Genomic DNA, 15667 nt, shown 5'->3' with positions numbered 1-15667 from the left:
GTGAAAGGCCAGGCAAAAGACACACCTGCTGGAGTTGTGCACTAATACTGTTTTAAGCGTACTGGAGCACATTTTCCTCCCCTCATAAGTGCATACCACAGCAGTACATCTAAGTGGAGTACCATTTTGTTCCTGTTAAAGTCTTAAGGGCCTAGATACTGTGAAAGGCCAGGAAAAAGTACACACCTGCTGGTGTTGTAGACAAATACTGTTTTAAGCGTAGTGGAGCGTATTGTATTCCCCTCATACACACACTAAGTATGTCAGGCAGAGAAGTGCCAGGACTTGCACAAAGGAGTGGTAGAGGCCTAAATTCATCAGGCAGAGGTCACAGCAGACTAGGGGCGAGTGGCAGCAGGAGTCGTAGCGAGAGCAACCCATCTGCCGTCATCGATTGGTTAACACGGTCATCCACTTCATCACAAATGACATCTGATACCCTCAGTCAACAATCTGTGGGTTCCTCAGACACAACCCTCAGTTGCCATGGCCCGGGAGCAGTCTCTGTGATTCCATTGCCTCGGTCCTATGCTGTTCCCTCCCCCACAGAGGTATCTTATGCTGTGAGTTCAGCTCCACTATTTATTGAGGACGATCTAGAGGACAGTCAGTAGCTACTGCCCTGCAAAGAAGTGGATGAGACATCAGCCACTTCCTCCACTGGGCAGGCAAGTAGTGATGAGGAGAGGGCAAATTTGACAAAGGCAAAGGTTTAAAAGTAATATCAGGAAGTATTACTTTATTGAGAGAGTAGTGGATACATGCAATAGCCTTCCTGCAGAAGTGGTAGCTGCAAATTCAGTGAAGGAGTTTAATCTTGCATGGGATAGGCATAAGGCTATACTTCATATAAAAAAAGACCAGGGACTATTAATAGGATTCAGATTATTGGGCAGACTAGATGGGCCAAATGGTTATTATCTGCTGACTTTTTCTATGTTTCTAAGAGAGTGGCATGGGAGGTGGTGTTACGAGCGTTCAGGCTCCTGAAGCAGACACTGAAGAGGACATTAATGACATGCAGACACAACTCGATGATGATGAAGCTGATCGCACTTGAGAGCCGAGTGCAGAAGGGGCTTCATCATCATCAGGAGAAGAGGGTTGCAGGTTGCCTGTGAGGCAGCAGCTGAGCCAGCAAGGTGGAAGCATGGTTGGCAGTCAGCATGGAGGCAGAAGTGGAAAGTCTGGAGCCAAACATGCCCGGGGGAGACAACCTGCTTTGCGGCAGCCTACCTTCCCGGGAGGTAGTGGAACAGGGGTTCCTGAGTCGGCGGCAGTAGCAGTCAATCAGTGCGGAATGTTGGTGGGAAAGTCAGCTACTCAGCGGTGTGCAGTTTTTCATCAAGCATCTGGAGGATGTTAACCTGGCCACATGCAAGATGTGTCGGCAGAAGGTGAAGCATGGCCAGGGTCCCAATGTTGGCACCACAGCCCTGCGTCAACATATGCAGCATCACCATAAAGTGGCCTGGGAGAATTGTGGCTCCTATGTGGTGATCCAGCCTGCTGCATCACCCAGTTGCACGCCGCTCCCTGTTTCAGCCAGCCAAGGCTCCACCACCTCATCCGAAGGGAGCTGTGTATCATACTCATCTTCTGTCGCTTCAGATGATCCTGCTCCTCTGACTTCGAGTCAGTCATTCTGCCAGCAATCCATCGGCAAAGCCATGTCCAGGAGACAAAAGTATGTGCCCACTCATGCAACGGTGAAGACGCTCAATGTGCTCCTTTCCAAGATGTAGTCCCTCCCTTTTCAATTGGTGGACTCTGCACCTTTCAGAGAACTGATGGTTTGTGCCGAGCCGAGGTGGAGAGTTCCAAGCCATCATTTCTTTTCGAAGAAGGCACTACCAGCCCTGCACAATTTTGTGGAAGAGAAGGTGGGCCAGTCCTTGAGCATGTCGGTGTGTACTAAAGTGCTCGGCAGCGCCGACATGTGGAGCAGTAACTACGGTCAGGGACAATACATGTCCTTTATGGCCCACTGGGTAAATGTGGTTCCTGCACAGCCACAACAGCAACTTGGACAGGTTACTGCCTCCACAGTCTCAGGCCATTAATCCTGTGACAGTGTGCGACTCCGCCTCCTCATCCTCCACTGTGTCCTCAGACTCCACTGCCCAGACAAGTCTCAGTGGCCCTTCAGCATACCATGTGTGCAGGGCACGGCGTTGTCACGCTGTTCTTCACATGGTTTGCCTTGGCGAACGGAGTCACATAGGGGAGGAACTGCTAAAAGTCGTTCATCAAAAAATTGAATCATGACTTACTCCAAGAAAACTGGAAATGGGAACCATGGTGACCGACAATGTGAAGAACATCTTGTCTATGTTGCAACAAGGAAGCCTGAGACATTCGCCCTGCATGGCTCATGTGTTCAATCTGGTTGTCAAGCAGTTCCCGAAGTGTTCCCCCATCTGCAAGACATCCTAACAATGGGAAGGAAACTTTGCATGCACTTTAGCCATTCGTACGCCGCAAAGCACACGATCCTTGAGCTGTAGCATCAGAACTGTATCCCCCAACATAGTCTGATTTGCAATGTTTCCACACGTTTGAATTCCACCCTCCATATGTTGGACCGACTATACAAACAGAAAAAAGCCATCACCAATTTCTTGATGATCCAAGCAGATAGGGGAACTCCTCTGTGTAACTTCAATGTCAACCAGTGTCAGCTCATACGTGACACCTGCCGTTTGCTCAGGCCCTTTGAGGAAGCCACATTATACGTAAGTCGCCAGGATTCCGGGATGAACTACGTCATTCCACTGCTTTATTTACTACAATTCGTGTTGGAAACGATGGCTGGTCAGGGCACTGGAAACGTGGCGCCTACATCTCACGGCCACATGAGCCCTGTGGGGGCTGAACTGGAGGAGGAGGAGGAGGGGAGGGACACAGTGGAGCAAAGTTTAGGTTTTGTGAGATTGGCAGTTTTTCTAGTCATCTGACAGGAGAGGAGGGGCAGGAGGAGCTAGAGGAGCTAAAGGGTTATGAGAAGGTGAGACAGAGGACCCAGACACATTGTGGCAGTATGCAGTGGAGATGGAGGTAGGGAATCCCTCCGAGTCACTTGCACAAATGGCACGATGCATGCTCACTTGCTTGCGTAGTGACTGCTGAACTGTCACCATTCGACAGCGGGATGACTTCTGGCTCTCCACCTTATTGGACCCTCGCTGCCAGCACAAAATGGGGGCCTTTTTTTACACCCACTGAGAGGGAGGACAAACTGACCTACTACAGAGACATCCCACGTAGTCAGTGGGGCCATGCCTATCTGCGCCATCATCCATCCTCTAGCATGTCTGACACGGGGGGCCCTCTGCGCTCACCTTCCACTGCCATGGCTGCTGGGGAGGGGTGAGGTGGCAGGAGCAGTACCAGCTTCATCAGCAGCAGCCTGAGTCTACAGTCGCTGATGAGAAGCTTTCTTCAACCACAAAATGAAGCAATCATCAGGAGGTAGACCTGGAGCAGGACCTAAACAGCAGGTGGGGGCATACCTTCACATGACCATGCCAACACACCTTGAAGATCCGCTGGACTTCTGGGCAGCCAAACTTGATTTGTGGCCGCAACTAGCAGAGTTTGCCCTGGAAAAACTGTCCTGCCTGGCCAGTAGTGTGCCATCAAAGCGGGCGTTTAGTGCGGTGGGGGCAAGAGTAACCCGAAGTAGAACTCATCTGTCCACGAAAAATGTGTGGAGACTGACCTTTGGATTTCCACCCACCAATGCCTGATACATCAGAGTAGATTGGATAGGGCCAAATATATTTAAGGTGCTGCTTCCCATTTACAGACATTCCTCGGTATCAGACCACAAGTAAGTATTGAGGATATGTATAAGCTAAAACTTTACTTTTAATAACATTCTTAGGATAAAATATATGTACCTAAAAATGTTTTCATCAAACAAAAGGAAAGATTTGCAAAAGACACCATATGCCACCTACACCACCAAGTATTGATGTGATGCAAAGACCTCTAAAAGTTGGAAGGAAACAACATATGGTCCATTGTAAGCGGTGGGAGCAAAAACTTCCCCTGTAATGCCCTACTCTCTCATTATTAATTCCCTTCTTGGCAAGTGTTACTCACCCTAAAAAGGGCGGCCCCACACAGGAACCTCACCCTATTTCCACCTACAAACACTGCCATTTCACAGGAAGTGTTTGTAGTGAGAGTAGGGCCTTACAGGGGAAGTTTTTACCCCCCACTGGTTACAATGGACCATACGTTGTTCCCTTCCACCTTTTAGAGGTCTTTGCATCACATCAATACTTGGTGGTGTAGGTGGCACATGGTGTTTTTTGCACACCTTTCCTTCTGTTTGATTAAAAAAAAAAAAATTGGTTCCATATATTTTATCCTAAGAATATTATTAAAAGTAAAGTTTTACATAATGCAAATCCTCAATACTTGCACACTACCACTTTTACAGAAGAGACTGTTCTCTTCTGCCTACCTGCCTCATCTACTATTCTTATCCTGTCCCCGCCTGATGCCACACGTCTGATGCCAAGTTCTCCTTTTTACACCCACCTTCATCACCGGGTACTGGTATTGCCACCCACCGCCCCACTCTGTCACCATGTCCTTTTCAGGACTCCTGATGCTGCTGATGCCACCTCCAGGCTTTCTCATACTGCCACCATATGTTCTCCTCATGTGGCTGCCACCTCCAGGCTGTTTCATTCTACACCTATATGGTCTTCTCATGCTTCCGACACCTCCATGCTGTGTCATTCAGCCACTGTATGGTCTCCTCATGCTGCCGCCACCGCTATGTTGTGTAATTCAGCCACTATATGGTCTCCTCATACTGATGCCACCTCCAGGCTCTGTTATTGTGCTGCTCTGTGGCAGTGATTTTAATAGCGAAGCCTGTAATCTGCATGTCATACTGAATAACAGTATTATTTCACTACCCCAGCACACACCCTATTTGTGTTACGGCAAGGCAAAGTGTTCAATACCCCTATTTAGGCTCTCTGTAGGCCGGAAATAGCCGTTTTTAATATAGATTTGCCCCAAATAAATTCGGACTGAACCAAATTTTGTCGGAAAGTTTGTTGATTCGGCCAAATCGAATTTTTCAAAAATGTGCTCATTTCTAGTGGTGGGCACACAGTAAACTGGGTCCCACCCCAAGGATCCTGCTACAATGCCATCAATCTTCCATTGAAAAGATTGTGTGTGTGTTTAGGGAGATTACATGGGACGCAGTCCCATGTAATCTCTCTAAAAACACACATAATCTTTTAAATGGAAGATTGATGGCATTGTAGCAGGATCCTTGGGGTGTGACCCAGTTTACTGTGTTCTGTCAGTTAGAAGTCAGGGTGCCCTTGATGTCGTGGGCGCAGGATAACCAGACACAGGGAGGGTATAAACTATTTTACTTGGTAACTTCAGATAGTAGAAATCAATCAGTCCCTTAAAGGGGTTCTCTGGTGGAAAATATTTTTTTTAATCAACTGGTGCCAAAAAGTTACAGTTTTGAAAATGACTTGTATTTAAAAATCTTAATCCTTCTAGCACTTATCAGCTGCTGTATGCTCCAGCAGAAGTTGTGTAGTTCTTTCCAGTCTGACCACAGTGCTCTCTGCTGCCACCTTTGTCCGTATTAGGAACTGTCCAGAGCAGAAGCAAATCCCCATAGTAAACCTATCCTACTCTGGACAGTTCCTGACATAGACAGAGGTGTCAGCAGAGAGCAATGTGGTCAGACTAGAAAGAATCACACAACTTCCTGTGGAGCATACAGCAGCTGATAAGTACTGGAAGGATTAAGATTTTTAAATAGAAGTGGCGGCGGAATTGTCGCGCGGAGACCCATTCACACTAATGTTAAGTTCACACTGCTCGCTCGCGGAATTCCGCCGCAGAATTCCGTGGGGAATTCCGTGGTGTGAACATACCCTAACAGCTCCCATACTATTGGTGCTGTAAGGGTAACTTTTAGTGTGTGCTGCAGAGGAGAGGTTGCTGCTTCAGTGTATCAGTGAAGAACTTTGGTTGCTTAAATGTAGAATAAATGACTCTTGTCTTCTGGTGTTCTAGACTCTAGTTTCCTGCTATCTTAGTATGCTAACTGTTCTTGAACTTTGACCTTTGTCCCTTTAGGACATTGTTTGACTTGACTGAAAATTAGGACTTTGGGGGTTCTCTATCTCAAGGCCAGTTTGCGGCTTACTGACCAGGATCTTCCCAGGGGAGTTATGTCATGATGTTTCAGATTTGGTGCATCCAGGTCAGAAGTCCCTGACGTAGGTTACTGACTGAACCAAGACTAGAGGCAAACGACGTACAGTCTTCTTTCTGTGGAAAAGAGTCCTTGATACTCTTCTTTCTTATGCTGCCCTTGAGATGGGAATTGACATCCTGACAGTGGGTCTTGGCTGAGTGAAGAAATGTGTCTTCTGTCTTGCTCTCTCTTTGTACTAACTCAGCAAACGCATTCAATGGCAGGTGACCAGGGCTTTTATAGACTCTGACTCAGGTGTCCTAACATGTGCCTGCATTCTTCCAGAACTAGGGACCTTACTTTTCCATTGCTTCCTATGGAAAGCGCTGCTGTAACATATGGCCACTAGATGGCACTGTGTGGTAACCTTCTGTATGCCTCTGTATCACTGTATGCAAATATACTGTAGTTCACAAAAAGCTAGCCACAGCATTATAGTAATCTCCCAACATAGCCATTTAGCTCCAAAACAAGCGCCTTCCTAAACATGTCCATTACTGTCTGCCAGGTACATACCAAATTACCTTATGGTGGATAACCCCTTTAAGGTAGCTGCTATGCCACTATCTTACAGCTGATCCATTGCTCTGGAGCAGTTGATTAAGAGTTCTAGGCCTGGGCTGATTAAATTGGAGTTCCTATGGGTGACCTGCTTTTCCAAAGTCCCTGGCATGTGCAATTTCATGCAGCTTATAGCATATACTGTGTGAGGCTGTACCTAGCATTTCTTGTATGGGTGCGTCCACACTACGGAATGAACACGGAATCTCCGCTTGCGAAATTCAGCGAGCGGAGATTCAGCCTGGCTGCCTCCGTCGGCTGTAGGACCCCGCGGCACTGCGCCCTCACCATTGACGGCTATGCAGTGTTCGCGGAATTCCGCACAAAGAATGAACATGTTCATTCTCTGTGCAGAACAATTTTAGCAGCTGAATTTTCCGCCACTGAAATTGCTCAGTGTGGACGGGTCTCGCGGAAACCCATTCACACTGATGTAAAAGTTCACCGTGCGTAATTCCACTAGCGTAATTTCTCCTGCGAAATTCCCGGGAATTGCATAGTGAGAACTCACCCTATCTCTCTCTCGCTGTACAGTTCTTGTCCTTTTACTAGTGCCTTGGGGTATTTGAGTATTGTTCCTTACTGTGGAGCATACAGCAGCTGATAAGTACTGGAAGGATTAAGATTTTTAAATAGACATCATTTACAAATCTGCATAACTTTTTGGCACCAGTTGATTAAATTTTTCCCCCCGTACAGAGTACCCCTTTAGAGAGCTGACAAGTTCCAAATCCCAGGTTCAAGACCTGCACAATTTTCCGCTCCAGCATGGGGGGGAAAACAGGCCATTCTGGATGGTACAGTTACCAAGGCAATCCTACCACTCTTGAAGTTCTGTACATGTGTACCGTTCATCAGAAAAGAGCTCAAGGCTAAGCGAGGTACGGTTGCCTCGGCAAGTTCGCACTGGGCCTTAAACTTGGGACATGCACTTTGACTCTAACACAAGTAATCTACTATATGGATGATCCATTGACTCCAGTTTCAGCTCAGCTCCCAGCAGGTCTGGTGCAAGGAATTTGGCCACCCTAGGCTAAACCTAATTTTGCCACCCGCTTGGCTGCACCTTTTTTTTTTTTTAGCACTATACGGTTACTGGAAAAAAAAATCTATAATCCAGAGATCCATCCAGAAAAATGGGGCAGCACTCCAAAAAATTCAAGGTGCAAAAAAAGTTAATTTCACTTCATATCTGTAGCAACGTTTCAGATCACACAGGATCCTTTTTCAAGCTCATACAAACACACATTAGGGGATAATATATACCCAAGTGAACAATTCCACAATTATCAAACAATTACAGTGTCAATTAACATATACAATGTAAAAAAGTGCATATACTGTAAACAATATTATATATAAAGTGCAGCAGTGATAAGTGCATATTAAAGTGGCACATAGTGAGTTAAAAACATTAAAATCGCTTGCAAACTCTCCAAATTTCATACAAAACCATATAACACATTAAATGCATACACCTGTACTTGTAATTATAATCATGTGTTTTGATATACAGGATAAAAGATGAGAAGGAGGAACGCTCACATGTATAGGGCTGTAATGGCGCCAGCTAGCGTGGACGATTCTCCACTGCGCAGGTGCAGAAAGGCCATGACGGAATGCGTGAGGGGTTCTAGAGGTCATGTGACCGTTGTCCTTGGAGAGAACCAACGCCTTCGCTCGCTCTCTCCATAACTCCCGGTTGTAGATGTTATATACTATATACTGTGTCTAGGGAAGTGTACCATAGTACCTAAAACCTATAGTAAATGTGTAATAAATCTATATGCATTAGCTAAATAAAAGAAACGTATAACATCAGAATGGAGAATAGTGAATCTATAATGGTTGTATGGGGACACCTTCCGGGATCAAAACATGAATAAATAAAAATTAAATTAAATTAAAATCAAAAGAATGAAATATATAAAAAATATAAAAAGTAATTAAAAAAAAATATGAAAATTGGAAAAAAATTGGAAAATATAAATAAAAATGAAAAATAATAATATATATAAATTATATAGAGCATATATATATATATATATATATATATATATATATATAATAAAATAAATAAAAATTAAATGAAATAAAAAAAAATATATATATATTTTTTTTTGGGGGGTCCTAGTATCATACTGTGATGACACTATCCTCTGGACCTCATACAATAAAGGGGACCCATATATTAACTCTCTAATATCTGCTTCCAATGCCATGGGACTAGTGTCGAGGGGCCCATTATCCATGTGCCCCCAGGCATCAGTCAAAGGAAGAGTCCCCAGAACTGGGTTGCTAAACCCCTGTCTAGGGGCTCTCACCATCATAGTCTAAAATGGAGCGCGCCCGCTTATTCAGCAGCGCCATATCAACCTGAGTGGGTCCCTCTGGGTATTATATATAAAGAAAGAAAGAAGAATAAGAAAAAAAAAAGGGGGAAAAGGAAAAAATAAATGTAAATACTATCCATCTGGGAATGTGTCCCCATCTCTATACCCACAATAACTCACTAACTCCAATCTGCCAATAAAAATGTGTACTAAATTAATTCGTGCAAAAAAATCTTTTTATTCATAAAAGTAATATAGTAACACTCCCCCTGACACAAAGAAACACTATGTTAAACAATCACAGCATATAAAACGCTTCTCTAAACAATTTTCAAACAGATGAGATGTTCCTCCTCCTCCATCCAATCATATTTTCATGTTCTACCTGAAAATAAAGAAAAAGAAAAATGTAAAAAAAAATAAATAAATATAATATTTATCAAAATATTTAATGTGTGTCTAGTCATCACACACATACAGATGAATTCCCAGAACCATATCGTGGAAGGAGCTATATGATGTTAAACTCTACATTCAGTCCCTTCGGACGAAGTGAATCCAATTGGTGGATCCACCATAGTTCTCTCTTACGTAGTAAGGAGAGTCTATCACCCCCTCTCTCTGGTACAGGTATAAAATCTATTGCCATAAATCTGATATCGTTCTCAGTTTGTCCAGCATCTACACAATGTTTGGACACAGGGAGATCTAATTTCCGTTTTCTAATACTGTATCTATGGTTATTTAGTCTCACTTTAAGGTTCCAGGTGGTTTGGCCTATGTATATCAATTTACATGGGCATATTAATATATATATCACCCAAGTAGAGTCACATGTAAGATAATATAAAAAAAAAAAAAAAAAAACATTTTAGATTTCATCTAATATTTATTTATTTTATTATATATATGTTCTATATAATTTATATTTATTATTATTTTTATTTAGATTTAGATTTTTCAATTTTTTTCCAATTTTCAATTTTTTTTATTTTATTACTTTTTTAAAATATTTTTTATACATTTCATTCTTTTGATTTTAATTTAATTTAATTTTTATTTATAAATTTTTTGCTCCGGGAAGGTGTCCCCATACAACCATTATAGATTCACTATTCTCCATTCTGATGTTATACGTTTCTTTTATTTAGCTAATACATATAGATTTATTACACATTCACTATAGTTTTTAGGTACTATGGTACACTTCCCTAGACACAGTATATAGTATATAACATCTACAACCGGGAGTTATGGAGAGAGCGAGCGAAGGCGTCGGTTCTCTCCATGACAACGGTCACATGACCTCTAGAAGCCTGATGACGCGGATCACGTGATCGGGAGAGTCATTTGACAAACCCCTCACGCATTCCGTCATGGCCTTTCTGCACCTGCGCAGTGGAGAATCGTCCACGCTAGCCGGCGCCATTACTGCCCTATACAGGTGAGCGTTCCTCCTTCTCATCTTTTATCCTGTATATCAAAACACATGATAATAATTACAAGCACAGGTGTATGCATTTAATGTGTTATATGGTTTTGTATGAAATTTGGAGAGTTTTCAAGCGGTTTTAATGTTTTTAACTCACTATGTGCCACTTTAATATGCACTTATCACTGCTGCACTTTATATATCATATTGTTTACGGTATATGCACTTTTTACATTGTATATGTTAATTGACACTATAATTGTTTGATAATTGTGGAATTGTTCACTTGGGTATATATTACCCCCTAATGTGTGTTTGTATGAGCTTGAAAAAGGATCCTGTGTGATCTGAAAGTTGCTACAGATATGAAGTGAAATAAACTTTTTTTGCACCTTGAATTTTTGGAGTGCTGCCCCATTTTTGTGGATGGATTTACCTTCGGACTCTAATCAGGTCTTGTTGGGAGCTGGCACCCGAATTTCTTTTATGCTGCAAAGCTAAGTAGTGCTGCAAATTCTTTTTTACTTATAATACAGAGATCAATGAGGGACATTTATCAATGTTTGCTTATGTTTTCTTTTTTTTAGTAATTTTTTCCTTACTTTTATTTTTTTGCTTACGTGTGACTTATTTATCAACTGGTTTCAGCCTGTTGATAATTTTCTTTCACATAAGCAATTTTTCCTTTTTTACTTTGGTAGTAGCTTTTTCTGCTCCATGTTTGAGCTGGAGTAAATTTAGTCAATTTTTAACCCTGTTGCGACTTTTTTTTGCGCAGTTGCGACTGTCGCAGTTAATAAATACCTGACTACCCGTAGTCCATTTTAAAATTATTACTACGTAATTAATTTTTGGAAAACTTGCTTTTCTCGCTTTCCAGTCAAAATGTCGCACGAAAAATCACGTAGTCGCAGTTGCGACAATTTTGCGACAATTATAGTAAAGAAAACCTGACTAAACCCTTTGATAAATGTCCATAAATATTCCCACTTACAGTGCTCATATAGAAGTTGAGTCACTTTTCTTTTTATTCCTCATCTGGATCAGGATATCTTAAAGAATTCTCCATCCACGGCTCGTCTTCACTGAATCTGCCAGACAAACATTTTAGACTCCTCCTGCCAGCACAATTCTCACCTCTGTACAATGTATCCATGTATATTGCTCACATTGCCCCCATATAGCAGACCGATACTGCAGGTTCCCCCATATAGCAGGCACAACACATTGCCTTCAAATAGCCGGCCCCTCACATTTCCCCATATAGCCGGCCCCTCACATTTCCCCATATAGCCGGCCCCTCACATTTCCCCATATAGCCGGCCCCTCACATTGCCCCATATAGCAGGCCCCTCACATTTCCCCATATAACAGGCCCCTCACATTGCCCCATATAGCAGGCCCCTCACATTTCCCCATATAACAGGCCCCTCACATTACCCCATATAGCAGGCCCCTCACATTGCCCAATCTTTCCTCACATTGGGGGAGATTTATCAAAACCTGTCCAGAGGAAAAGTTGCCCAGATGCCCATAGCAACCAATCAGATCGCTTCTTTAATTTTTAACAAGGCCTCTGCAAAATGAAAGAAGCGATCTGATTGGTTTCTATGGGCAACTGGGCAACTTCTCCTTTGCACAGGTTTTGATAAATCTCCCCCATTGACCCCATCTTTTATCACATTGCTCCCATGTTTCATCACATTGCCCCCATACTCTCCTCACACTGCCCTTAACTTTTACCACATTGTCCCCCATATTCTTCACATCCCCCACATTTCTCACATTGCCCCTCTTCTTTTATTACATTGCCCCCCCCCCCCCATATTCCTCTCACTCTCCCCCTTCTTACATCACATTGACCCCCTTTACCTGTGCTAGTGCACTATCCAGTCTCTCCCCATCTTGCAGCACCGCAGCTCTGCCCTGTCAGTCTGGCTGGCGAATGCGGCGGTAAAGTGATGAGGTAGGGTGTCCGGTCCGTGCCAAAGAGGAGCGCTGTGTGTGGAGCGTGCATGCGCTTCTCAGCCTCCTCTATCCTCAGCCGGCTCCAGTCAGTGGTGACTGTGCTGTGTCAGTAGCACAGTCAGACAGTGACCCTATCACAGGACCTGGCAGCTTCGCCTCCATCATCATCCAAGACCTGCTGTCTGGCTGCGGGACTGCAGTGCAGCAGAGGTGAGGTGATGCTGATGCCCAGATGGCAGGCCCTGCTGAGGAGGAGCGGAGTGTGCAGCACTTCTCTCTCTGACTGCCATCTCTAGCCACTGTCAAGAGCGCTGTCAGAACAGCAGTATAGTTAGTGGCACTAAAAGATTTAAAGGGGTACTCCTGTGGAATTTTTTTTTTTTTAAATCAACTGGTGCCAGAAAGTTAAATAGATTTGTAAATTACTTCTATAAAAAAATCTTAATCCTTCCAGTACTTATTAGCTTCTGAATATTACAAAGGAAATGGTTTTCTTTTTGGAACACAGAGCTCTCTGCTGACATCATGACCACAGTGCTCTCTGCTGACATCTCTGTCCATTTTAAGAACTGTCCAGAGTAGGAAAAAATTCACATAGCAAACATATGCTGCTCTGGACAGTTCCTAAAATGGACAGAGATGTCAGCAGAGAGCACTGTGTTCCAAAAAGAAAACCATTTCCTCTGTAGTATACAGACCCGAAAAAGTACTGGAAAGATTAACATTTTTTTAATAGAAGTAATTTACAAATCTGTTTAACTTTCTGGAACCAGTTGATTTAATTTTTTTAGGTTTTCCACGGGAGTACCCCTTTAACGTACATGCAGTCTGCAGGCAGCACCCTCAGCAAGTTGGTGCTCTAGGCCAGCACCTAGTCTGCCTATAGGTGGAGCCGGCCCTGGATCCTCGAGAAGATCTGCTGCTCCAGTCAACATAACAATATCTGACAAGCGCTGGGTCTTCTTGCACAACTTCATTTTATTTTATACAGACAGTCCTGTCTATAAAGTGCTTTCTCTGCAAACTGCCCCATCGACTCTAGTGGAATGGTCTCCAAACTGTGGCCCTTCACAGCCCATGACTTCAGTTTCGCAACATCTGGAGATGCATAATACCATCAGAATATGGTGCCACATGGAGCCCCCATACGGTAGCTTACACATTGGTTATATGGAACCGTAAAGACCTGCCAAATTAATGTGGGGGAGGGGACTATGCTGCGTACTTAAAGGGGTAGTCCACTGCCCCACCATTCGGAACATTTTGCCGACATGCCCCCTCCCATAGACTTGCATTGAGGAGGTGTGGCGTGACGTCAAGAGGGGCATGGGCGTAACATCACACCACGCCCCCTCAATGCAAGTCTACGGGAGGGGGTGGGTGTGTGTCACTATAAAGCCTTTACTACATATCATAGGGCTCAAGTAAAAGTATTTTATCTGGTAGGGTAAACTCAGTAGCTGAAATGCAATGTACTTAATGTCACATACCGTATTTTTTGGGAAAAAGTTGGTGCGTCTTATACGGCGAATAAACACACCTATCGCGGCGGTCCCTGCGGCCATCAATGGCTGGGACCCACGGCTAATACAGGACATCACCGATCGCGGTGATGCCCTGCATTAATCCTTCAGACGCGGCTATCAAAGATGACCGCCCCATCTGAAGGGAAAGTGACACTAACCCGGCTGCTCAGTCGGGCTGTTCGGGACCACCACGGTGAAATTGCGGCGTCCCGAACAGCTTACAGGACACCGGGAGGGACCTTACCTGCCTCCTCGGTGTCTGCTCTGTGCCGGGATCCCCTGCATGGCCGGCACTCTCCTTCAACGTCATCACGTCGTCGCGCATGCCGTCCCATCATCCAATAGGAGCGGCGTGCGTAGCGACGGTGACGTGATGACGGCGACGGAGAGCGGGGATCCCGGGGAAGAAGACGTCCGGAGCGTCGGGGACACCAGGGGGACGCGGCAACAGCGATGGAGCGACATCCAGGGCAGCGGTGACGGGTCCGGAGCGGCGGGGACACGTGAGTATTACCTCCTATACCAGTGGTCTTCAACCTGCGGACCTCCAGATGTTGCAAAACTACAACTCCCAGCATGCCCGGACAGCCAACGGCTGTCCGGGCATGCTGGGAGTTGTAGTTTTGCAACATCTGGAGGTCCACAGGTTGAAGATCACTGTTGGGTTCAGAATCTTTTTTTTTTCTAGATTTTGCACCTTTAAAAATGGGTGCGTCTTATATGCCTCTGCGTCCTATAGGGCGAAAAATACGGTATGTCTTCTACACTTGGTGGTTTACTGTAGAGATAAAAAAAAAAATTACCTCTCCGGTAAAATCTGCACTTGCGTTTCTCAAATGATTATGGCAGGCATAGAGCAGATGTTTCGATATCCGAAATGAAACATTAAATTCTGTACAGACAGAATAACAGTAGAAATACGAGGACTCTAACGAAAATCTTAATTGAGTTATACTTCTGTTAACACATTGTATTTCTGCTTTTATCGCCCTGACTTTAATAGGTCTCGGGATACTCATCTATGACCATATTTCTCGGCTTACAGATAATACCGATCCTCCAACACTCCCGGCCCAGGTTGCACATATATCAGAGATCTTTAAGTAGCAGCACCTGCTCTCTGCGGATTCTTCACTTCCATATAGCCATGTGTGTTTTACCCGTATAATAGACTTGACAGTTCAATAGAATGTCACGGGGGCCGCGCCAACATTTCCATGCAGTTCTCGCGTACGCTATCTCAGCTGCACTGCACGTCGGGAGACGTTCATTTCCCAAAACAATTTGGCCATTAAACGCGGCATTACATTTCAATTTATTTTAAATACTAACATTCGGTACATATTAACTTTTACAGCGCGTCAAAGGTCTCTTAAAAAAAAAAGGTTAAATTATGTATCCCCCGGGAGGGAGGGCGAGATGCCGCTCTCATTACCAATGCACCTGCATTGGCGGAGATGCACATTTATTTGCATCTTTAGGGGGAGCAGCGCAAGGCCGAGAAGGGTTCCTCGCTGAATGCGGGATAGGGATACAAATGTATCTAGTTATGCAAATGCATGCAAAAATGAGTTTGCACCAGATGTTACTA

General features: G+C 44.2%; 1 long non-coding RNA gene across 1 annotated transcript; it reads right to left on the bottom strand.

The window, feature by feature from the left end:
• Window positions 1-9374: 9374 nt before the first annotated feature.
• Window positions 9375-12737, bottom strand: LOC130277383 (uncharacterized). The gene is made up of 3 exons (XR_008845448.1): window positions 12455-12737; window positions 11577-11673; window positions 9375-9535 (listed from the first exon to the last, which is right to left on the bottom strand). It is a non-coding gene; the product is annotated as an uncharacterized LOC130277383 (long non-coding RNA).
• Between the last annotated feature and the right edge of the window lie 2930 nt (window positions 12738-15667).

This window comes from Hyla sarda, chromosome 6, assembly GCF_029499605.1.
Source record: "Hyla sarda isolate aHylSar1 chromosome 6, aHylSar1.hap1, whole genome shotgun sequence".
In the NCBI taxonomy this organism is placed as follows: Eukaryota; Metazoa; Chordata; class Amphibia; order Anura; family Hylidae; genus Hyla; species Hyla sarda.
The sequence above is the reverse complement of the archived record's forward strand: the minus strand, read 5'-3'. Positions and strand labels throughout refer to the sequence as shown.